Genomic DNA, 24,024 nt, shown 5'->3' with positions numbered 1-24,024 from the left:
ATAAAATATTAATAACAAGCGTTCTGATATTTCTTATCTATGCCATACACAAAAACACCGGCAGCCTTTCAACATTAGGCTACAATATGTTCTGCAAATAAACCTATGCACACATGAGCAGGTTAACTTGGTCAAAAACGGGATTATAGTGTAAATTACCTATTTTGAAAGAAAGCCACGGAACTAGCGTATGAATGGGTCTCATCTTTATACCTTCAAACATCACATGCACTTCACTCGAGTCAAGCCAGGATGTAGGTTAGCATAATGCCGGCCCTCAGTGGTGGATTTAGGTATGGGCGACATGGGCACCCGCACAGGGCAGAACCATGCCGGGGGCGGCACGGGGCACCCACACCAAAATTTGGAATGGTGACATTTGCGCGATCGGTTTTCTGTCGCTCATTTGCACGTCACGTCAATGATAAGTCACCATGTGGGACTGTGGGTCAATTAACCTTGTCGGAGTGGGCGCCCTGGTTCTAGTTTGTGAGCTAGGCAGGCTACTTACTGCCTGGTAAGGTCCCCTCCCCACTCAGAAGAGATGGGGAGGGGGGCGGGGGTAGGTTGACCTCAGGTCTCCACACAGGAAGCCCGAGGTACGGGGAGCGGGGAAATCTATCAAATAGCACACCTCTAACTTCGTACAGTACTAATACAGTTAGTAAAATATGTCACACTACGAAATGCTACCAAAATAAGCCACAATTCAGTCATAATACTGTGAATATATAGTTTCAAAGACATATTGCATTTTTTTCTGGTTTGTGTGAAATCGTTAAGAATAATATTAAACCAGTCTGCACACCACCAAGGTGAATTTGTTTAGTCTTGACTCTTGGTTGACAGTGTTGGGGGATGGGTAATGTATTGATGCTCTAGTGCCAAATCAACACAAATGGATAAGAAAAGGTCTAAGCCATCAGGTGCCCAGTTTAGGAAAAAGGAAAGAGGAGAAACGCGCAAAAGATAAAGGTATGCAGCTATGTCATATCTTTATGAGTATAATATTATGCATGTAATGGAAAAGGCTAATATAACACTTATGTTTGTTAGCCTATGTTGCTTGCTATGCTATTACACATAGGGCGACAATATTACGTTTTCTGTCCAACTACTTTACATAACATTGGATATAATTTCACAGTTTCATCATGATAATGTTTGTAGCCTGCAGCAAAACGATTACAACCTAACTAGCACATTATTGATTTGGTTAACTTTCATTGAGGTGACAAAGGTTTTCTGTGATTGTATTGACTAGGTCCTAAGCTCAGTAAGGGGAATTTCCAATGCTGTAACTTAAAAGACGTCTATATTATGCTGATATTTTGTATCGTGTGATATATTGAGTATTTTGGGGTGTCTTTTGCCTAGAATTAGTCAAGCAAGGAGGTTGTATGCATAGGCAGAAATCCCAGGGGGGACATGACCCTGCCATCCTGGGAAAAATATGATTTGTCCCCCCCCCCCCAATATATCACTGCAAACATAACTATGTAATTTCAATAATATTAATAATACGCAATGAGAGCACTTGGGCTGATTATAGACACTTAATAGCGCGTTTTTAAGTTTCAAAAGATTGCGAATCCCCGCCCTTTGCCTCACAATGGTTTGATCCACAGCCTCCCAGCCCTCAGCAGTGGCACATGATGCAGGTACTGTCGACTTTGTTGCTATATTTAGCGAGTATTCAGACCCCTCTAGCGACACATTTTCAAAAAAGCGAATAGCGACAAATCTAGTGACTTTTCTGGTGTTATTGGAGACTGACGTCAAAGCACATCGTTCTTACTGTTCTCAACGAGCAGTGGGTGCTGCCTTGGGCCCCACCCCCGTCCCAAAGTACTCACAGGCGGCCCAGTCCTCGCGCAGCAGTCTCCCAGCTGCAGTCAGAGCATGAGATGTTCACCCCTCCGCATCCAGACTGCAAATTAATAGCGCATGCGGGAAGCCGCCGCTGGCTGATCCCGCCCTGGCTTACATTCAGGGCGGGATGTAAATGTAAAATGTTTTTGAATGTCTAAAATAAATCACTGCACAAACATAATTCACTGCACTTACTCAGCTTGTCCACTGTGTGTGTGCCTCTCTGTGACATAAGCTAAACATCTAGCTGGCTAGCTCATCATGTCTCAGTCTAAACTGACTTTTAGGACAGCCAATAGTTACTTTCCTTACTGAGGAGTTGGCAACACTGGTGTGGGAATCTGAGAGTTTGTCATTGGTGCATGACTTCCAGGAAGTAGTCCAAACACAATACAAGAAGACACATTTATAAACAGTCACAAGTCTTCATTTTCGCTGCATTAAATTACAGGTCACTCTCTATGTTAGCTATTTTGCTAACGTTACAGTAGCATCAACCAGTGTCTGCAGCTATTTGAGTCAATGAGAGAAGCTAGCAATGCAATGTAGTGTTCCTTAGATGGCAAGGTAACAGAGGGTTCGTGTCTACCGTCTGAAAGGCACTCAATGCACGTAACTAACGTGAGATTAATCCAGTCAATCGCACCATAGCGATGTTGTTTTATGTTGGCAGGGTTCACACACACAATAGTTGAATTTGCAGAGCTAGCGAGCAAACTAAAGCAAACACTAGCTAGCAAGCTAGTTAGTACATATTCCATTTATGTGGCATCGTCAAAGATTACATCTTTGCTATCGTCAGTTTATTCCAAGATCAGTATGCAGCTGTAGTGCTTCAAAGTCCCTGTGATAAGGTTAGCGATAAACTGAACAGAACTACACTCTCTTATAAATATCTTTAATGGTTTCGTTGCGAAAGCTAAATTGTCGCTAGGGGACTTTGAAGCACCTGTGTGCCGATCTTGGAGTAAACTGACGATAGCAAAGATTATAGCACCACAGAAACGGATTTGGTGCTCGCTAGCTCTGCAAATTCAACTATTGTTGGAAGCCAGCCAATATAAAACAAACTACATTAAAATTACAGAAGGTTGCAGCATACGTTGTGTAAATTGTGAACTCATACAGCTGTCAACCCTTGTCACTGCAATCCGTGTCACATTTGCTAGCTGACAAGCTAGCTACCTTTTAGATCGAAGCCCATCTAAAATGATAGATGATAGAAGCCCATCTCCTACTGTAAATAACCTGCACACTGTGTGTGTGTGTAGCCAGCCAGCCAGGTAGAAAAATGGCAGAAAAAAGACGGACAGAGAATTTTTTTCAGTACACCAAAATGCATAGTAAGAACCCTAGTAGCCTAATATCTCAAAGACTAGTTGATAAAATGTTAATAAGAAAGAAGTGAAATGCTAATGGAAATGTTTCACAATGATGTCATTAGGTAGAGCAGGCAACATATGGCACACAGACAGCAGAGCTGGGGACAGATGGGCAGGGACAGACTGTTAGAGACAGGGAGTCTCAGGTAAGTTTGTTGAGTCTTTGTTTGGCAACATTATGAAAGGTTCACTTTTTTAGACTTGTAAAATAGGGACATAATTGGAAAATGCCATGGATACACCCACTCTCAACTTAAACTGGTTACTGAACTAATATTTGTTTAAGGCAATGGTATTGCTGTTGTGATTAATTGTGTAGTTTTGGGTACCGGTAGTGTTAGTAAAACGTTTACTGGAGACAGGAGATCAAGTAGAGACATAGGACGAGGTGGATAATTATATAATAAGGCCGTTTAATCAGATGCAAAGATATCTTAGTAAATCGTGCAGCACGGCTCCTTCTGTCTGACTCGTATGGAATCGTCGGAAGAGAGGCCTCTAAACCAGTTCATACAGATTATATAGGCAACAAGCAAGGTAGGTTGATCTGGTAGTCTGGCCTTCCGATTGGTCGATCTGGGTCGTGGGTAGTCCTGTTCGGCCTGATGTCGACATTCCATTGGCTTTTCACACAGTTCTTTGTCCTAGTCACATCCAAAGGCATCCTGCATGTGCGTTTGTTTTCACAGGCCCTATTCATGGGGGAGGGTTGAGTGTGTGGGTCTGTGGTTACTTAATAGGGTACAAAGTGTGGGGGTATAGTGGGGGATGGGTACATGTTGTGCCAAGTATAGCTTATGTTGAGAAGTGGGTAAAACAAGTTACCAGTATCTTATACAATTTCTTACAGTAGTTAGGAGAAAACACCTTATTTCTTTTTTAGGAGACAGGCTGTGAGTCAGTGAGGGTGGTGAAAGGGAAAGAGCCAGGGAGAGAGACTTCAGAGGACAGTGTCACAGCCACGGCAGGACCAGGTGTCAACCTGGTTGCCAGCAGCACCAGTATAGGGGACAGTGGCACAGCATTGTCCAGTTACCTCAGTGATGGCACAAAACCATATCAGCCACACCCACAATTTATAGAAACGCTAACTCTTGCCAACAGTGTTGACGCTTCAAGAGAGATGGTTTCGTGATTTTCCCTAGCTACATTAATAAAAGGAGTGTTGTGTTTTCAAGCCAGCCATCTTTTTGCCAAAGAGCGGATGCTGCTTTCATTAGTGCAGGATTTAGGATCTGGAGAAAAGCCATTGAAAAATTCACAGCACATCAAAACTGCCAAACCCACTGCCACTTTGTAACTGTAACAGCACACCAGCTAAATCCAATCAGTGCCCAGTTATCCAGCGCGTGACGTAAACAGCAGAAATGACGAAGCTACCTTGCACTTTATGAGAAAGCAAAAACATTGATTGAATCCATTGAGACACACTCAAGACGATTTTCTGGCAAAGCAGTGGATCACTATATGGCAGAATTCTTTTAAGTGTTGGATGGTGTGGAGGTTCAGTTTGGCGACTGTTTTGACCAGGACAGTCTAAACGTCCTGCAAAAGTTGGAAAGAGCGCTTCTCACAGGGGAGTTGGATGAGTCTCTAGATAGGTACCCTGAGCTGAACATAGATTCTCTTTCGGTGCAGTTTCCTCTATTTCACAACAAATTCCCTTGTAGCAGCAGTGGAGAGGCAGCGGAAGGTCCTCAGGAGGCTCCCAGTGGAGGTGCAGAGGTTGGTTGACCAAGTTGAGGTGCTAATCAGAATTTTGTTTGTGGTGCCAGTGTCTTCATGTGAGGCTGAGAGGAGTTTCAGTGCACTCCATAGGTTAAAGACTTGGCTACGGGCTAGCATGGGCCAAAATAAACTTAACGGCGTAGTTGTCTGTAATGTACATAAAGGCAGGCAGGATGGTCTCGAGGGAAAATATCTGCCAGCAATTTGTTGGATCCATTGAAACCTGCAAACATATGTTCGGTTCTTTTGTTCAGTAGTGTGTATAGCAGCGGTTCTCAACCTTTTTTGGGTACTGGAACCCCTGCATATTTTGAGTCAAGGCGGGCAAGGTTTTGAGTGGTCCTCAGGGACCTCCTCCGCTCTATTATATGTAAAGTTACTGGAATCCTTGTGCTGAATACGTTCATTACACTTTTTTATTTCACGGACCCCTTACAATTACACCAGGGACCTGTTTGTTTGAGAACCCCTGGTGTATAGTGTGATATTTGTTCTTTCATTTAGTAGTTTTTAGTACATCACAGTACACTTACTAATTATTTATTTGATGTTATTTTATTTAAAATTGCATACTTAGTGTGACATACTTGTCCATAGCTGCTGTTTGAAGAGTTGAGACACTGACTGAACAATAAATAAGTTTTTTTTAAGGATATTTTGGTTGATTTATTTGGGTATTCATTGAAGTAGTTATTTCACTTTTAGAACTGTACTTATTTTGAGCTTTTTGTTCTTGTAAAGCTATTGTAGTAGACTCAGGCCAGTGGCACATATTTAATGACTATATAAATGTATCAGAAAAAGGTAAATAAAAGGTAACTTCAATACGGAGACCAACTTTGTGATGGTTCTCAATGGAGAGTCTTTTTGATGAGGTCACACCATGTTCATTGTATTTACGAAAACTGCACCCATACACATTGTACAGTACCATTGCCACCTACTGGCCTTTCTTGGTATTGCTGGTAGTAAATCCAATCCCCTCCTTACATACTGGACTGATTAGGAACACTGCTATAACTATTATTATTAGTAGTATTAAAATGATTTAAACATTTGAACAAGTTGGGACAACCCCTCAATTAACTATTGTACCTATCAATTATCCAGTTGTACTAATTATGGTTCCTCAATATACATTTAACATATTACAACATAGGCTATGTGTTACAGCACTACTTTTGGTGTCCCCCTCAGGAATTGCTCTTGTGAAAATTTAATGTAATTGTCCCCTCCAAAGTTGATATCAGATTTTCGCCCCTGGTTGTATAGTTAATTTGGTTCCTATTCTGAAAGTTTGATAAATTGTGCATATTGACATGTCTATTTAATTGTGCAGCAAATGTATTTAGGGTGTCAGACTCAAATACAGTTTTTCAATGCAAATTCAGGGGCACTTCTGCAATATTTTGGACAGGTGTCTTAACAAATGTTGTCTGAGCCTGAGGATAAGAATGAAGACCCATTTGCTTCCACTTCTCCCCAGCAGGATTATTCAGGTGTGTGTGGGTACATGCACGTGTTTATGTGTGCATCCCTGCATAACATAAACAAAATAAATAATTTCCCTTTTGCAAAGTTTTAAGTTTCCGTATTGTAGGTAACAATGATGACTTTATTATTCCTGGGTATGTATATGGGATGTTCGACCACTATAAATGCTGTAAATAACGTGTAAACTAATGCCCATGTGCTCTCCATTAGAAATGTCTGTAGCAGCATCCCCACCAAATCCTGCTGCTGAGGATGAACCACTGTCTACAGACCCTGCTGACTTCCTTTAGTTCTGACTGACAGAATTCGGACACAATTAGTTTGCGGAGGACCAAGTGAGGTACCACCTAACTTTGTTTTCCCAAGGAATGAGAGTGATGGAAGAAGTTTCCACCACCAGCATTTCAGGAAGACCTTGGTGAGTGGTGCAAAAATCCCTAGAAGTTGGTTGGTGTATTCTGAAAGAAACACCAACCTCTTCTGCTTCTGCTGCAAACTGTTTTCTAAGAAGAAAAAACATTTAGCAAACTCAGGACTGACAGACTGGAAACATGCAAGTTCTTTGACTTCCCACGACAGCAGTCCAGAACACCAAAACTGCATGAAAACTGGCAATGAGGATCAAAAAAGGGGAAAAAATTCATAAGCATGAGATGGTACTTATGGAGGCTGAGAGGATAAGATGGAGAGAGGTGTTGACACGTCTGACTGCTATTGTGCAGTCTCTGGCAACTAGAAATCTGGCACTAAGGGGACACACACAAACACTGTACTCTCCATCAACTGGACATTTTCTCAAAGAGGTTGAACTGGGAGAGCACGTGATGCCGCGGAGCTGAGCAGACGTTGACAAACCGAGCTCTTCAAAGTTATTCTATTATTACCTAAATAACAACGTTGAAACAATATTCTAACATCGGCTGATAAATTTTCAAGTACTTACCTTCCCAAAGAGCCATGGACCTCCGACCGAGAGGCAAGAAGGACGACCAAAACGTGGTTGATTCCCAAGATAACGATAACGCTACAGCTAGCAAGATTAGCATTAGCCCTCATAACTCAAACGACAGTTCCAGACTGTTGCTCTCGGCCTCTTGCGAGCCTGCCGACATGCTGGCTACTCTCCTCCGGGAAATTCAGGATGGTAACAAAGGCCTTTCTATGAAAATCGATAAGAAAACGGCTGAACTCCATTCTTCCATTGACGACCTGAAATCCTCCATGAATGATCTCCTTTTGAGAACGACTGAGGCAGAGTTGCGCATTAGCACAGTTGAAGACACCATCGCTCGACATGACCAGGTCTTGATACAACTGCAAAAGGACAATGCCTACCTAAAAAACAAGGTAGATCAGATGGAGAACCAGAGCAGACGTAGTAATATCCGTGTGGTGGGATTGAAAGAGGACAGCGAGGGCCGTGACCCGGTCCGTTTCTTCACTCAATGGATCCCGGATGTCCTAGGCACAATCAACTTCACCAAGCCACTGGAAATCGAACGCGCCCACAGAACATCAGCGCCGAAACCCCGGCCAGATGAGCCCCCACGGGCCGTCCTGATCAGGTTCCTCCGTTTCCAAGACAGAGAGAAGGTACTGCAACTCGCAAGAGCCAAAGGGGACATAACCATTGATGGCAAGAGGGTCAGCCTTTTCCCGGATATGAGCGCGGATCTCGCAAGACGTCGCAAGCAGTTCAGACCTGCCGCCAAAGCACTGAAGGAGAAGAACATCATCGGCTACCTCATCCACCCTGCGCGGATGAAAGTTCAGTACAAAGGCCGAAGCCATCTCTTCAACACACCGGGAGAAGTGTACACTTTTCTCAAAGAACTGAGCAACGTCTGAGCCAGGACGGTCTCTTTGGGGGATAAGATGCAGTTTGTTTGATTTCTCTTATCCGGACTGAACCGCTGATATCCTCCGGTCGCTATAATTGATTTGTACATTTTCAACTAACCGTACCTTTCCGGGGTGAGTTCTATTACATTTACAGGAGAGTATATTTTGGTTTAGTCCATATCGCTGGGCGAAGCAATAAGTGGGTTTAGGCCCACTGCTTTCCACCTCATTTATGTTAATCTTTCGAAAAGAGACTCAAGCAGCCCTTACCGTGGGCAGTAAATTTTCAGCCATAAATGTCTATTCACAACGTTTGTTTTCAATTTAGAGAGCTCGCAGGTTTTAGTTTACGCCAAGGTTTAGCTAGTAAGAGCAAGATGGAAAGCGAGCAGCAACGTATCTCTACAAGTGTATTCATGTTTGATTGTTGGGATTGTGGTTTTAGTCTAACAATCGGGGTGGGTGGGTTTCTTTATTTTTTTTCCCTTTTTTCTATGTTTATTGTTTCCTCCCTAAAGAGACACATAGGTCACTTCTGTGTTAAAACCAAAGTTGAAACATTTCCTAACTATCTACGATTTCCATTCAGTTACATACTTGAAACCCAACTATGCTTAATCCACTAAAATATGTCACATTCAACGTAAAAGGTCTTAACAGCCCGATTAAAAGGAAGAGAGTCTATACATACCTTAAGAAATTAAAGGCTGACATTGTGTTTTTACAAGAAACACATCTCACAGCCAGTGAACACAAGAAATTGAAGAGGGAATGGGTAGGACAAGTTGTTGCGTCCTCTTTTAACTCCAAAGCAAGAGGAACTGCAATTTTGATAAGTAGACACATCCCCTTCTGCGTCAACAACACCATCTCTGATCCCTCTGGCAGGTTTGTTTTGGTGCAGGGGCATATGTTTTCAGAGTCTTGGACCCTATTGAATATCTATGCTCCTAACTTCGATGACCATATGTTTATTCAGAATGTCTTCCTTCAGGTTGCTCAAGCACCACCAGGATGGTTACTGGTTGGAGGAGATTTTAATTTTTGTTTAGATACAGTTCTTGATAGGTCCTCTGATAAACCCTCACTTCTTACCAAAGCCAGCAAGCTCACCATGTCATTCATGAAAGATCTCAATTTACTAGACATCTGGAGACAGTTGCACCCACAGGATAGGGACTACTCTTTTTATTCACACCCACACAAGACACACACACGCATAGATAACTTTTTAATATCGACACAACTGTTTCATAGAGTGTTAGATGTCGATTATCTCCCCAGATTGCTTAGTGACCATTCTCCCCTGGTATTATCAATCTCCATTCCTACCAAGGTAAATGGAGCGTATAGATGGAGACTAAATTCTACACTCCTAAAGCAACCTGAATTTTGTGCATTCATCAAAGAGCAGATCAATATTTTCACTTTGACAAACAAACCCTCCGCTCCTGACAGTTTCATTCTTTGGGACACATTGAAGGCCTATCTGAGGGGACAGATCATTTCCTATACTAAAGGGCTGAAGAGAAAACACGGTGCGGAACTGAGTGCCCTTGAATCTGAAATCTCAGAGCTAGAGAAAACCTACCAAAGAGGCCCGACTAAAGATCTATACAGGCTTTTGGTAAATAAAAAACTGAAATATAATATTCTGAACACATATCAAGCTGAGAGGGCCATCACTAAATCAAAACAGCGTTATTACGAGCTTGGAGAGAAAGCTCACAAAGTATTGGCATGGCAACTGAAAGCAGAGGAAAGTAAGAGGACAATTAATGCTATAGAAACTCTTACTAATGAGATATCTTTCGACCCTACTGAAATTAATAATACTTTTAAGAAATACTATGAAGACCTCTACACTTCCCAATCAAGCGATGATCTATCAGAGATCGACTCCTTTCTCGCCTCTCTCAACCTCCCATGCCTGTCAGGGGAAGACAGCGAGCGCCTGAGTGAACACTTCTCAGTTCCTGAATTGTTGGAGGCCATTAAATCCTTACCTTCTAATAAATCTCCTGGGGAGGATGGCTTCCCTCCAGAGTTCTATAAAGAATTTAGGGAGCTGTTGGTCCCCTACCTTATGGAGGTACTTAAAAAAGCCAGGGAAGACAACTACTTTCCAGAGTCTTTCTCTCAAGCAGTAATTACTGTAATCCACAAGAAAGGGAAAAATCCACTAAAGTGTGCCTCATATAGACCAATCTCTCTCCTTAACACAGATTGTAAACTGGTCACCAAGATGCTATCTAAGAGACTGGAGTCATGTCTTCCCCTGTTGGTCAACCCAGATCAGACTGGCTTCATAATTAATAGATTGTCCTCCAATAATCTCAGAAGGTTCTTTGATATAATTCACCTTGCTAACAAAAACAAAATACCTAGTGTCGCAGTCTCCCTCGATGCTGAAAAGGCCTTTGATAGGGTTGAATGGCCATACCTCTTCCGCGTCTTGGAAAAGTTTGGTTTAGGCACCGTGTTTGTAAATTTGATAAAATCACTCTACAAATCTCCTAAAGCTAGGATTGCTACCAACGGGATTACTTCCTCCTCTTTCCCTCTCTATAGGGGGAACAGACAAGGTTGCCCAATTAGCCCCCACCTCTTTGCCCTCGCCATCGAACCGTTGGCTGAGGCTATTAGAACGTGCCCTGACATACATGGCTTTGAGGTGGGCCCCCATACCCATAAATTATCACTCTTTGCGGACGACCTTATCTTATTTCTAACAAACCCAGAACACTCCCTCTCTCACTTGCAGATCCTACTACAGTGTTATAGTTCTTTCTCTGGATATAAGGTCAATTTAGATAAAAGCGAAATCTTACCGTTGTCTGTCTTTGACCATCATACCATCAAGCTCAAGTTTCCTTTTAGATGGTCGCCTATGGGCTTCACATATTTGGGCATAATGGTGGATGGTAACCTGAACAACCTCTATAAACTCAATCTGGCCAGTTTGTTACAAAAGGTGGAGGGTGACCTTTGTAAATGGATGGACTTACCTCTCACTCTACTGGGTAGAGTCAATGTAATTAAAATGAATGTCCTGCCCAGATGTCTATATCTGTTTCAATCTCTCCCTATCCCTGTCCCCGCAGCATTCTTTTCCTCTCTCGACAAGATGACCAGACGGTTTATCTGGCACGGCAAAACCCCTAGGGTTGGCCTGGATAAACTGACCCTGGATTACAGTCAAGGAGGCTTAAACCTCCCCAATTTTAGAATGTACTACTGGGCAGCACAGTCTAGGTTTCTGGCTCAGAGGTTTGATAAGGCTCCCTCTCCCTCATGGTTGAACATTGAAAAGCTTGAGGTAAACGATGACACTGGGGCAGAATTGTTTTACAAATGGGACAGAAAATCTATAAAAACCATCACAGACAACCCTCATACATTCAGTCCTGACATGGTGCAAACTGCAAGAGCTGTTCGGACGAGGGGGATTCCTTTCCCCTAAAACCCCTTTATGGAACAATAGATTGATTCCTATGTTTTTCCAGAATAGTAACTTTAGACCATGGTCCGATAAGGGGATCACTCTTCTGGAACATTGTTACGAGGAGGGAGTTCTTATGTCTTTTGATCAGCTGAAACAGAAATACCACTTGCCTAACAGGGACTTCTTTAGCTACCTACAACTACGAAACTTTATTAGGGTGTCTCTCAAGGGACAATGGAACCTACCTAAGATGTCACCTATTGAACAACTCTGCCACGCAGACCAACCACTGTTCAAGACCATTTCCCGTGTTTACGATGCTCTTATGTCAGGACTAACACTGCCTGGGCTAGATAAACCCCGACTTAGATGGGAAAAAGATCTGGGTATTGATCTTGAGGAGGGTCTATGGAGTGACCTATGCAGGAATGGTGTTACATCCACACTGAACTCCAGATACAGACTGATCCAGTTTAATTTCCTCCATCAGCTCTATATCACGCCATCTAGACTGCACAAGTTCAACCCTGATATCTCCTCCCTATGTTTTAGATGTGGCTCAGATGAAGGGACATTCCTCCATTCCACTTGGCAGTGTTCAAAACTACACGGTTTCTGGCAGGGGGTATGCGACACCATATCCTCAATTCATGGGGTTGCATTCCCTTTAGACCCGGAGGTCTGTCTACTGGGCAACTTTACTAACACCAATCTTAGGCAAAGCCATACTATAAAGCTAACAGAAATATTGCTAGCGATTGCCAAGAAATGTATTGCCTTGAAATGGAAATTGGATTCCCCCCTGCCAGTTGCAATGTGGCTATCAGAAGTTAATAGTTGTATCCCACTGGAGAAAATCACTTACCGCTTGAGGAATAAGTTAAACACATTCTACAGAATTTGGCAACCTTTTATTGACTATATGGAGAATCTCCCCCCACATCACATTGAATGAATCTCTATATTATCCTTATATAATGTTTCACACGTAATGTATAATATGTAGCCTACGGCAGGTGACCATATGATCCAAGGTCTCATTATAATCTTTTTTTATTGTATGTTTGTTTGTATATATAATTATAATTTGTTTGATTTTTACTTTCTTTGTTACGCTCATCTGTTACTGTCACTTTGTCCTATTGTTGTCTAATATCTTTTCACGTTTGTCTTGAATGTTGTTAATTGGAAAATGCAAAAATAAAATATAAAAAAAATAAAAATAAAAGAGGTTGAACTGATGGCACAATTTGATCCAGTCATGAAAGAGCACCTTAACCATGTCCAAAAAGGGACCTGGAGTCACACCATACGCTGCTCCTCTGAAAGTAAATCATGTCATTCTTTTTCATCTGACATTGTGACATCAGTGTTACATGAAAGTTGCTTGTCATTGTTACATGACAGTAGGTTGTCGTTAGACAAAGCTGCATGAAGTGTGAACTGGAGCGTTCTTGGATCCACAAAAACAATTGTTTTTTGGAGAATGTGGGCATCGATCCCACTACCTCTCGCATGCTAAGCAAGCACTCTACCATTTGAGCTAATTCACCAGCTGGTTAAATTTGCCACAAGGAGCAACCAAGAGGGTCTAGTCTTGTCAGGCTATGCTGTTGGTGGACTTGTTAGTTTTTGCGCTAGCACTGGCCGAGGCTCTGTGCATCCTAAAAATTTCTCTCCGTAGCAAGCGGCCGGTTAGCTCAGTTGGTTAGAGCGTGGTGCTAATAACGCCAAGGTCGTGGGTTCGATCCATGTACTGGCCATGAGGTACATTTCGAGGGTCAAAATCGTGAGTCACTTGCATGTGTATGGTCAAGTGTGCCACATAATTAATATTAGTGACTTGCCGAAATAGCTCAGTTGGGAGAGCGTTAGACTAAAGATCTAAAGGTCCCTGGTTCGATCCTGGGTTTCGGCATAAGTTGTTGTTCTATATTTATCCTCTGCTTTGGCTTCAAGGAAACTTCCCACAGATTTGTTTGTGGGCATCAATTGTGTGTGCGTACTGCTCCTCTGAAAGTTAGTCATGTCATTCTTTTTACATCCGACATTGTGACATCAGTGTTACATGAAAGTTGCTTGTCATTGTTACATGACAGTAGGTTCTTGTTAGACAAAGCTGCATGAAGTGTGAACTGGAACGTTCTTTTATCCACAAAAGAAAAGAGTTTTTTGGAGAATGTGGGCATCGATCCCACTACCTCTCGCATGCTAAGCAAGCACTCTACCATTTGAGCTAATTCCCCATCCTTTTTGAATTGCCACAAGGAGCAACCAAGAGGGTCTAGTCTTGTCAGGCTATGCTGTTGGTGGACTTGTTAGTTTTTGCGCCAGCACTGGCCGAGGCTCTGTGCATCCTAAAAATTTCTCTCCGTAGCAAGCGGCCGGTTAGCTCAGTTGGTTAGAGCGTGGCGCTAATAAAGCCAAGGTTGTGGGTTCGATCCCCGTACTGGCCATGAGGTACATTTTGAGGGTCAAAATCGTGAGTCACTTGCATGTGTATGGTCAAGTGTGCCACATAATTAATATTAGTGACTTGCCGAAATAGCTCAGTTGGGAGAGCGTTAGACTGAAGATCTAAAGGTCCCTGGTTCGATCCTGGGTTTCGGCATAAGTTGTTGTTCTATATTTATCCTCTGCTTTGGCTTCAAGGAAACTTCCCACAGCTTTGTTTGTGGGCATCAATTGTGTGTGCCTACTGCTCCTCTGAAAGTTAGTCATGTCATTCTTTTTACATCCGACATTGTGACATCAGTGTTACATGAAAGTTGCTTGTCATTGTTACATGACAGTAGGTTGTTGTTAGACAAAGCTGCATGAAGTGTGAACTGGAACGTTCTTGGATCCACAAAAGAATAGAGTTTTTTGGAGAATGTGGGCATCGATCCCACTACCTCTCGCATGCTAAGCAAGCACTCTACCATTTGAGCTAATTCCCCATCCTTTTTGAATTGCCACAAGGAGCAACCAAGAGGGTCTAGTCTTGTCAGGCTATGCTGTTGGTGGACTTGTTAGTTTTTGCGCCAGCACTGGCCGAGGCTCTGTGTATCCTAAAAATTTCTCTCCGTAGCAAGCGGCCGGTTAGCTCAGTTGGTTAGAGCGTGGCGCTAATAAAGCCAAGGTTGTGGGTTCGATCCCCGTACTGGCCATGAGGTACATTTTGATAGTCAAAATCGTGAGTCACTTGCATGTGTATGGTCAAGTGTGCCACATAATTAATATTAGTGACTTGCCGAAATAGCTCAGTTGGGAGAGCGTTAGACTGAAGATCTAAAGGTCCCTGAATCGATCCTGGGTTTCGGCATAAGTTGTTGTTCTATATTTATCCTCTGCTTTGGCTTCAAGGAAACTTCCCACAGCTTTGTTTGTGGGCATCAATTGTGTGTGCCTACTGCTCCTCTGAAAGTTAGTCATGTCATTCTTTTTACATCCGACATTGTGACATCATTGTTACATGAAAGTTGCTTGTCATTGTTACATGACAGTAGGTTGTTGTTGGACAAAGCTGCATGAAGTGTGAACTGGAACGTTCTTGGATCCACAAAAGAAATGTGTTTTTTGGAGAATGTGGGCATCGATCCCACTACCTCTCGCATGCTAAGCAACCACTCTACCATTTGAGCTAATTCCCCATCCTTTTTGAATTGCCACAAGGAGCAACCAAGAGGGTCTAGTCTTGTCAGGCTATGCTGTTGGTGGACTTGTTCGTTTTTGCGCCAGCACTGGCCGAGGCTCTGTGCATCCTAAAAATTTCTCTCCGTAGCAAGCGGCCGGTTAGCTCAGTTGGTTAGAGCGTGGTGCTAATAACACCAGTTGTATATTTATCCTCTGCTTTGGCTTCAAGGAAACTTCCCACAGGTTTGTTTGTGGGCATCAATTGTGTGTGCCTACTGCTCCTCTGAAAGTTAGTCATGTCATTCTTTTTACATCCGACATTGTGACATCAGTGTTACATGAAAGTTGCTTGTCATTGTTACATGACAGTAGGTTGTTGTTAGACAAAGCTGCATGAAGTGTGAACTGGAACGTTCTTGGATCCACAAAAGAAAAGTGTTTTTTGGAGAATGTGGGCATCGATCCCACTACCTCTCGCATGCTAAGCAAGCACTCTACCATTTGAGCTAATTCTCCATCCTTTTTGAATTGCCACTAGGAGCAACCAAGAGGGTCTAGTCTTGTCAGGCTATGCTGTTGGTGGACTTGTTAGTTTTTGCGCTAGCACTGGCCGAGGCTCTGTGCATCCTAAAAATTTCTCTCCGTAGCAAGCGGCCGGTTAGCTCAGTTGGTTTGAGCGTGGTGCAAATAACGCCAAGGTCGTGGGTTCGATCCACGTACTGGCCATGAGGTACATTTCGAGGGTCTAAATCGTGAGTCACTTGCATGTGTATGGTCAAGTGTGCCACATAATTAATATTAGTTACTTGCCGAAATAGCTCAGTTGGGAGAGCGTTAGACTGAAGATCTAAAGGTCCCTGGTTCGATCCTGGGTTTCGGCATAAGTTGTCGTTCTATATTTATCCTCTGCTTTGGCTTGAAGGAAACTTCCCACAGCTTTGTTTGTGGGCATCAATTGTGTGTGCCTACTGCTCCTCTGAAAGTTAGTCATGTCATTCTTTTTACATCCGACATTGTGACATCAGTGTTACATGAACGTTGCTTGTCATTGTTACATGACAGTAGGTTGTTGTTAGACAAAGCTGCATGAAGTGTGAACTGGAACGTTCTTGGATCCACAAAAGAAAAGTGTTTTTTGGAGAATGTGGGCATCGATCCCACTACCTCTCGCATGCTAAGCAAGCACTCTACCATTTGAGCTAATTCCCCATCCTTTTTAAATTGCCACAAGGAGCAACCAAGAGGGTCTAGTCTTGTCAGGCTATGCTGTTGGTGGACTTGTTAGTTTTTGCGCTAGCACTGGCCGAGGCTCTGTGAATCCTAAAAATTTCTCTCCGTAGCAAGCGGCCGGTTAGCTCAGTTGGTTAGAGCGTGGTGCTAATAACGCCAAGGTCGTGGGTTCGATCCCCGTACTGGCCATGAGGTACATTTTGAGGGTCAAAATCGTGAGTCACTTGCATGTGTATGGTCAAGTGTGCCACATAATTAATATTAGTGACTTGCCGAAAAAGCTCAGTTGGGAGAGCGTTAGACTGAAGATCTAAAGGTCCCTGGTTCGATCCTGGGTTTCTGCATAAGTTGTTGTTCTATATTTATCCTCTGCTTTGGCTTCAAGGAAACTTCCCACAGCTTTGTTTGTGGGCATCAATTGTGTGTGCCTACTGCTCCTCTGAAAGTTAGTCATGTCATTAATTTTACATTGTGACATCAGTGTTACATGAAAGTTGCTTGTCATTGTTACATGACAGTAGGTTGTTGTTAGACAAAGCTGCATGAAGTGTGAACTGGAACGTTCTTGGATCCACAAAAGAAAAGTGTTTTTTGGAGAATGTGGGCATCGATCCCACTACCTCTCGCATGCTAAGCAAGCACTCTACCATTTGAGCTAATTCCCCATCCATTTTGAATTGCCACAAGGAGCAACCAAGAGGGTCTAGTCTTGTCAGGCTATGCTGTTGGTGGACTTGTTAGTTTTTGCGCTAGCACTGGCCGAGGCTCTGTGCATCCTAAAAATTTCTCTCTGCAGCAAGTGGCCGGTTAGCTCAGTTGGTTAGAGCGTGGTGCTAATAACGCCAAGGTCGTGGGTTCGATCCCCGTACTGGCCATGAGGTACATCTTGAGGGTCAAAATCGTGAGTCACTTGCATGTGTATGGTCAAGTGTGCCACATAATTAATATTAGTGACTTGCCGAAAAAGCTCAGTTGGGAGAGCGTTAGACTGAAGATCTAAAGGTCCCTGGTTCGATCCCGGGTTTCTGCATAAGTTGTTGTTCTATATTTATCCTCTGCTTTGGCTTCAAGGAAACTTCCCACAGCTTTGTTTGTGGGCATCAATTGTGTGTGCCTACTGCTCCTCTGAAAGTTAGTCATGTCATTAATTTTACATTGTGACATCAGTGTTACATGAAAGTTGCTTGTCATTGTTACATGACAGTAGGTTGTTGTTAGACAAAGCTGCATGAAGTGTGAACTGGAACGTTCTTGGATCCACAAAAGAAAAGTGTTTTTTGGAGAATGTGGGCATCGATCCCACTACCTCTCGCATGCTAAGCAAGCACTCTACCATTTGAGCTAATTCCCCATCCATTTTGAATTGCCACAAGGAGCAACCAAGAGGGTCTAGTCTTGTCAGGCTATGCTGTTGGTGGACTTGTTAGTTTTTGCGCTAGCACTGGCCGAGGCTCTGTGCATCCTAAAAATTTCTCTCTGCAGCAAGTGGCCGGTTAGCTCAGTTGGTTAGAGCGTGGTGCTAATAACGCCAAGGTCGTGGGTTCGATCCCCGTACTGGCCATGAGGTACATCTTGAGGGTCAAAATCGTGAGTCACTTGCATGTGTATGGTCAAGTGTGCCACATAATTAATATTAGTGACTTGCCAAAATAGCTCAGTTGGGGGAGCGTTAGACTGAAGATCTAAAGGTCCCTGGTTCGATCCCGGGTTTCGGCATAAGTTGTCGTTCTATGTTTATCCTCTGCTTTGGCTTCAAGGAAACTTCCCACAGCTTTGTTTGTGGGCATCAATTGTGTGTGCCTACTGCTCCTCTGAAAGTTAGTCATGTCATTCTTTTTACATTGTGACATCAGTGTTACATGAAAGTTGCTTGTCATTGTTACATGACAGTAGGTTGTTGTTAGACAAAGCTGCATGAAGTGTGAACTGGAACGTTCTTGGATCCACAAAAGAAAAGTGTTTTTTGGAGAATGTGGGCATCGATCCCACTACCTCTCGCATGCTAAGCAAGCACTCTACCATTTGAGCTAATTCCACATCCTTTTTGAATTGCCACAAGGAGCAACCAAGAGGGTCTAGTCTTGTCAGGCTATGCTGTTGGTGGACTTGTTAGTTTTTGCGCCAGCACTGGCCGAGGCTCTGTGCATCCTAAAAATTTCTCTCCGTAGCAAGTGGCCGGTTAGCTCAGTTGGTTAGAGCGTGATGCTAATAACGCCAAGGTCGTGGGTTCGATCCCCGTACTGGCCATGAGGTACATTTTGAGGGTCAAAATCGTGAGTCACTTGCATGTGTATGGTCAAGTGTGCCACATAATTAATATTAGTGACTTGCCGAAATAGCTCAGTTGGGAGAGCATTAGACTGAAGATCTAAAGGTCCCTGGTTCGATCCCGGGTTTCGGCATAAGTTGTTGTTCTATCTTTATCCTCTGCTTTGGCTTCAATGAATCTTCCCACAGCTTTGTTTGTGGGCATCAATTGTGTGTGCCTACTGCTCCTCTGAAAGTTAGTCATGTCATTCATTTTACATTGTGACATCAGTGTTACATGAAAGTTGCTTGTCATTGTTACATGACAGTAGGTTGTTGTTAGACAAAGCTGCATGAAGTGTGAACTGGAACGTTCTTGGATCCACAAAAGAAAAGTGTTTTTTGGAGAATGTGGGCATCGATCCCACTACCTCTCGCATGCTAAGCAAGCACTCTACCATTTGAGCTAATTCCCCATCCTTTTTGAATTGCCACAAGGAGCAACCAAGAGGGTCTAGTCTTGTCAGGCTATGCTGTTGGTGGACTTGTTAGTTTTTGCGCCAGCACTGGCCGAGGCTCTGTGCATCCTAAAAATTTCTCTTCGTAGCAAGCGGCCGTTTAGCTCAGTTGGTTAGAGCGTGATGCTAATAACGCCAAGGTCGTGGGTTCGATCCCCGTACTGGCCATGAGGTACATTTTGAGGGTCAAAATCGTGAGTCACTTGCATGTGTATGGTCAAGTGTGCCACATAATTAATATTAGTGACTTGCCGAAATAGCTCAGTTGGGAGAGCATTAGACTGAAGATCTAAAGGTCCCTGGTTCGATCCCGGGTTTCGGCATAAGTTGTTGTTCTATCTTTATCCTCTGCTTTGGCTTCAATGAATCTTCCCACAGCTTTGTTTGTGGTCATCAATTGTGTGTGCCTACTGCTCCTCTGAAAGTTAGTCATGTCATTCATTTTACATTGTGACATCAGTGTTACATGAAAGTTGCTTGTCATTGTTACATGACAGTAGGTTGTTGTTAGACAAAGCTGCATGAAGTGTGAACTGGAACGTTCTTGGATCCACAAAAGAAAAGTGTTTTTTGGAGAATGTGGGCATCGATCCCACTACCTCTCGCATGCTAAGCAAGCACTCTACCATTTGAGCTAATTCCACATCCTTTCTGAATTGCCACAAGGAGCAACCAAGAGGGTCTAGTCTTGTCAGGCTATGCTGTTGGTGGACTTGTTAGTTTTTGCGCCAGCACTGGCCGAGGCTCTGTGCATCCTAAAAATTTCTCTCCGTAGCAAGTGGCCGGTTAGCTCAGTTGGTTAGAGCGTGATGCTAATAACGCCAAGGTCGTGGGTTCGATCCCCGTACTGGCCATGAGGTACATTTTGAGGGTCAAAATCGTGAGTCACTTGCATGTGTATGGTCAAGTGTGCCACATAATTAATATTAGTGACTTGCCGAAATAGCTCAGTTGGGAGAGCATTAGACTGAAGATCTAAAGGTCCCTGGTTCGATCCCGGGTTTCGGCATAAGTTGTTGTTCTATCTTTATCCTCTGCTTTGGCTTCAATGAATCTTCCCACAGCTTTGTTTGTGGGCATCAATTGTGTGTGCCTACTGCTCCTCTGAAAGTTAGTCATGTCATTCATTTTACATTGTGACATCAGTGTTACATGAAAGTTGCTTGTCATTGTTACATGACAGTAGGTTGTTGTTAGACAAAGCTGCATGAAGTGTGAACTGGAACGTTCTTGGATCCACAAAAGAAAAGTGTTTTTTGGAGAATGTGGGCATCGATCCCACTACCTCTCGCATGCTAAGCAAGCACTCTACCATTTGAGCTAATTCCACATCCTTTTTGAATTGCCACAAGGAGCAACCAAGAGGGTCTAGTCTTGTCAGGCTATGCTGTTGGTGGACTTGTTAGTTTTTGCGCCAGCACTGGCCGAGGCTCTGTGCATCCTAAAAATGTCTCTCCGTAGCAAGTGGCCGGTTAGCTCAGTTGGTTAGAGCGTGATGCTAATAACGCCAAGGTCGTGGGTTCGATCCCCGTACTGGCCATGAGGTACATTTTGAGGGTCAAAATCGTGAGTCACTTGCATGTGTATGGTCAAGTGTGCCACATAATTAATATTAGTTACTTGCCGAAATAGCTCAGTTGGGAGAGCATTAGACTGAAGATCTAAAGGTCCCTGGTTCGATCCCGGGTATCGGCATAAGTTGTTGTTCTATCTTTATCCTCTGCTTTGGCTTCAATGAATCTTCCCACAGCTTTGTTTGTGGGCATCAATTGTGTGTGCCTACTGCTCCTCTGAAAGTTAGTCATGTCATTCATTTTACATTGTGACATCAGTGTTACATGAAAGTTGCTTGTCATTGTTACATGACAGTAGGTTGTTGTTAGACAAAGCTGCATGAAGTGTGAACTGGAACGTTCTTGGATCCACAAAAGAAAAGTGTTTTTTGGAGAATGTGGGCATCGATCCCACTACCTCTCGCATGCTAAGCAAGCACTCTACCATTTGAGCTAATTCCCCATCCTTTTTGAATTGCCACAAGGAGCAACCAAGAGGGTCTAGTCTTGTCAGGCTATGCTGTTGGTGGACTTGTTAGTTTTTGCGCCAGCACTGGCCGAGGCTCTGTGCATCCTAAAAATTTCTCTCCGTAGCAAGCGGCCGGTTAGCTCAGTTGGTTAGAGCGTGATGCTAATAACGCCAAGGTCGTGGGTTCGATCCCCGTACTGGCCATGAGGTACATTTTGAGGGTCAAAATCGTGAGTCACTTGCATGTGTATGGTCAAGTGTGCCACATAATTAATATTAGTGACTTGCCGAAATAGCTCAGTTGGGAGAGCGTTAGACTGAAGATCTAAAGGTCCCTGGTTCGATCCCGGGTTTCGGCATAAGTTGTCGTTCTATGTTTATCCTCTGCTTTGGCTTCAAGGAAACTTCCCACAGCTTTGTTTGTGGGCATCAATTGTGTGTGCCTACTGCTCCTCTGAAAGTTAGTCATGTCATTCATTTTACATTGTGACATCAGTGTTACATGAAAGTTGCTTGTCATTGTTACATGACAGTAGGTTGTTGTTAGACAAAGCTGCATGAAGTGTGAACTGGAACGTTCTTGGATCCACAAAAGAAAAGTGTTTTTTGGAGAATGTGGGCATCGATCCCACTACCTCTCGCATGCTAAGCAAGCACTCTACCATTTGAGCTAATTCCCCATCCTTTTTGAATTGCCACAAGGAGCAACCAAGAGGGTCTAGTCTTGTCAGGCTATGCTGTTGGTGGACTTGTTAGTTTTTGCGCCAGCACTGGCCGAGGCTCTGTGCATCCTAAAAATTTCTCTCCGTAGCAAGCGGCCGGTTAGCTCAGTTGGTTAGAGCGTGATGCTAATAACGCCAAGGTCGTGGGTTCGATCCCCGTACTGGCCATGAGGTACATTTTGAGGGTCAAAATCGTGAGTCACTTGCATGTGTATGGTCAAGTGTGCCACATAATTAATATTAGTGACTTGCCGAAATAGCTCAGTTGGGAGAGCATTAGACTGAAGATCTAAAGGTCCCTGGTTCGATCCCGGGTTTCGGCATAAGTTGTTGTTCTATCTTTATCCTCTGCTTTGGCTTCAATGAATCTTCCCACAGCTTTGTTTGTGGGCATCAATTGTGTGTGCCTACTGCTCCTCTGAAAGTTAGTCATGTCATTCATTTTACATTGTGACATCAGTGTTACATGAAAGTTGCTTGTCATTGTTACATGACAGTAGGTTGTTGTTAGACAAAGCTGCATGAAGTGTGAACTGGAACGTTCTTGGATCCACAAAAGAAAAGTGTTTTTTGGAGAATGTGGGCATCGATCCCACTACCTCTCGCATGCTAAGCAAGCACTCTACCATTTGAGCTAATTCCCCATCCTTTTTGAATTGCCACAAGGAGCAACCAAGAGGGTCTAGTCTTGTCAGGCTATGCTGTTGGTGGACTTGTTAGTTTTTGCGCCAGCACTGGCCGAGGCTCTGTGCATCCTAAAAATTTCTCTCCGTAGCAAGCGGCCGTTTAGCTCAGTTGGTTAGAGCGTGATGCTAATAACGCCAAGGTCGTGGGTTCGATCCCCGTACTGGCCATGAGGTACATTTTGAGGGTCAAAATCGTGAGTCACTTGCATGTGTATGGTCAAGTGTGCCACATAATTAATATTAGTGACTTGCCGAAATAGCTCAGTTGGGAGAGCATTAGACTGAAGATCTAAAGGTCCCTGGTTCGATCCCGGGTTTCGGCATAAGTTGTTGTTCTATCTTTATCCTCTGCTTTGGCTTCAATGAATCTTCCCACAGCTTTGTTTGTGGTCATCAATTGTGTGTGCCTACTGCTCCTCTGAAAGTTAGTCATGTCATTCATTTTACATTGTGACATCAGTGTTACATGAAAGTTGCTTGTCATTGTTACATGACAGTAGGTTGTTGTTAGACAAAGCTGCATGAAGTGTGAACTGGAACGTTCTTGGATCCACAAAAGAAAAGTGTTTTTTGGAGAATGTGGGCATCGATCCCACTACCTCTCGCATGCTAAGCAAGCACTCTACCATTTGAGCTAATTCCACATCCTTTCTGAATTGCCACAAGGAGCAACCAAGAGGGTCTAGTCTTGTCAGGCTATGCTGTTGGTGGACTTGTTAGTTTTTGCGCCAGCACTGGCCGAGGCTCTGTGCATCCTAAAAATTTCTCTCCGTAGCAAGTGGCCGGTTAGCTCAGTTGGTTAGAGCGTGATGCTAATAACGCCAAGGTCGTGGGTTCGATCCCCGTACTGGCCATGAGGTACATTTTGAGGGTCAAAATCGTGAGTCACTTGCATGTGTATGGTCAAGTGTGCCACATAATTAATATTAGTGACTTGCCGAAATAGCTCAGTTGGGAGAGCATTAGACTGAAGATCTAAAGGTCCCTGGTTCGATCCCGGGTTTCGGCATAAGTTGTTGTTCTATCTTTATCCTCTGCTTTGGCTTCAATGAATCTTCCCACAGCTTTGTTTGTGGGCATCAATTGTGTGTGCCTACTGCTCCTCTGAAAGTTAGTCATGTCATTCATTTTACATTGTGACATCAGTGTTACATGAAAGTTGCTTGTCATTGTTACATGACAGTAGGTTGTTGTTAGACAAAGCTGCATGAAGTGTGAACT

The 24,024-nt window shown here is 43.5% G+C and overlaps 18 non-coding genes across 18 annotated transcripts; all 18 read left to right on the top strand.

The window, feature by feature from the left end:
• The first annotated feature begins 13,608 nt into the window (after positions 1–13,608).
• Positions 13,609–13,681, top strand: trnaf-aaa (transfer RNA phenylalanine (anticodon AAA)). Its single transcript has one exon. It is a non-coding gene; the product is annotated as a tRNA-Phe (tRNA).
• A 620-nt stretch (positions 13,682–14,301) lies between these two features.
• Positions 14,302–14,374, top strand: trnaf-gaa (transfer RNA phenylalanine (anticodon GAA)). Its single transcript has one exon. It is a non-coding gene; the product is annotated as a tRNA-Phe (tRNA).
• Positions 14,375–14,994: 620 nt separating this feature from the next.
• On the top strand, positions 14,995–15,067 carry trnaf-gaa (transfer RNA phenylalanine (anticodon GAA)). Its single transcript has one exon. It is a non-coding gene; the product is annotated as a tRNA-Phe (tRNA).
• Positions 15,068–16,186: 1,119 nt separating this feature from the next.
• trnaf-gaa (transfer RNA phenylalanine (anticodon GAA)) lies at positions 16,187–16,259 on the top strand. The gene has a single exon. It is a non-coding gene; the product is annotated as a tRNA-Phe (tRNA).
• A 464-nt stretch (positions 16,260–16,723) lies between these two features.
• Positions 16,724–16,797, top strand: trnai-aau (transfer RNA isoleucine (anticodon AAU)). Its single transcript has one exon. It is a non-coding gene; the product is annotated as a tRNA-Ile (tRNA).
• An 82-nt stretch (positions 16,798–16,879) lies between these two features.
• trnaf-gaa (transfer RNA phenylalanine (anticodon GAA)) lies at positions 16,880–16,952 on the top strand. Its single transcript has one exon. It is a non-coding gene; the product is annotated as a tRNA-Phe (tRNA).
• Positions 16,953–17,409: 457 nt separating this feature from the next.
• Positions 17,410–17,483, top strand: trnai-aau (transfer RNA isoleucine (anticodon AAU)). The gene has a single exon. It is a non-coding gene; the product is annotated as a tRNA-Ile (tRNA).
• Positions 17,484–17,565: 82 nt separating this feature from the next.
• Positions 17,566–17,638, top strand: trnaf-gaa (transfer RNA phenylalanine (anticodon GAA)). Its single transcript has one exon. It is a non-coding gene; the product is annotated as a tRNA-Phe (tRNA).
• Positions 17,639–18,095: 457 nt separating this feature from the next.
• On the top strand, positions 18,096–18,169 carry trnai-aau (transfer RNA isoleucine (anticodon AAU)). Its single transcript has one exon. It is a non-coding gene; the product is annotated as a tRNA-Ile (tRNA).
• Positions 18,170–18,251: 82 nt separating this feature from the next.
• Positions 18,252–18,324, top strand: trnaf-gaa (transfer RNA phenylalanine (anticodon GAA)). The gene has a single exon. It is a non-coding gene; the product is annotated as a tRNA-Phe (tRNA).
• Positions 18,325–18,937: 613 nt separating this feature from the next.
• trnaf-gaa (transfer RNA phenylalanine (anticodon GAA)) lies at positions 18,938–19,010 on the top strand. Its single transcript has one exon. It is a non-coding gene; the product is annotated as a tRNA-Phe (tRNA).
• Positions 19,011–19,623: 613 nt separating this feature from the next.
• Positions 19,624–19,696, top strand: trnaf-gaa (transfer RNA phenylalanine (anticodon GAA)). Its single transcript has one exon. It is a non-coding gene; the product is annotated as a tRNA-Phe (tRNA).
• A 613-nt stretch (positions 19,697–20,309) lies between these two features.
• On the top strand, positions 20,310–20,382 carry trnaf-gaa (transfer RNA phenylalanine (anticodon GAA)). Its single transcript has one exon. It is a non-coding gene; the product is annotated as a tRNA-Phe (tRNA).
• A 613-nt stretch (positions 20,383–20,995) lies between these two features.
• trnaf-gaa (transfer RNA phenylalanine (anticodon GAA)) lies at positions 20,996–21,068 on the top strand. The gene has a single exon. It is a non-coding gene; the product is annotated as a tRNA-Phe (tRNA).
• Positions 21,069–21,681: 613 nt separating this feature from the next.
• On the top strand, positions 21,682–21,754 carry trnaf-gaa (transfer RNA phenylalanine (anticodon GAA)). The gene has a single exon. It is a non-coding gene; the product is annotated as a tRNA-Phe (tRNA).
• A 613-nt stretch (positions 21,755–22,367) lies between these two features.
• On the top strand, positions 22,368–22,440 carry trnaf-gaa (transfer RNA phenylalanine (anticodon GAA)). The gene has a single exon. It is a non-coding gene; the product is annotated as a tRNA-Phe (tRNA).
• A 613-nt stretch (positions 22,441–23,053) lies between these two features.
• Positions 23,054–23,126, top strand: trnaf-gaa (transfer RNA phenylalanine (anticodon GAA)). The gene has a single exon. It is a non-coding gene; the product is annotated as a tRNA-Phe (tRNA).
• A 613-nt stretch (positions 23,127–23,739) lies between these two features.
• On the top strand, positions 23,740–23,812 carry trnaf-gaa (transfer RNA phenylalanine (anticodon GAA)). The gene has a single exon. It is a non-coding gene; the product is annotated as a tRNA-Phe (tRNA).
• The last annotated feature ends 212 nt before the right edge of the window (positions 23,813–24,024 follow it).

This window comes from Salvelinus alpinus, chromosome 26 (genome assembly GCF_045679555.1).
Source record: "Salvelinus alpinus chromosome 26, SLU_Salpinus.1, whole genome shotgun sequence".
NCBI lineage: Eukaryota > Metazoa > Chordata > Actinopteri > Salmoniformes > Salmonidae > Salvelinus > Salvelinus alpinus.
Note: the sequence above shows the minus strand (reverse complement) of the source record. Positions and strands in the feature narration are given on the sequence as shown.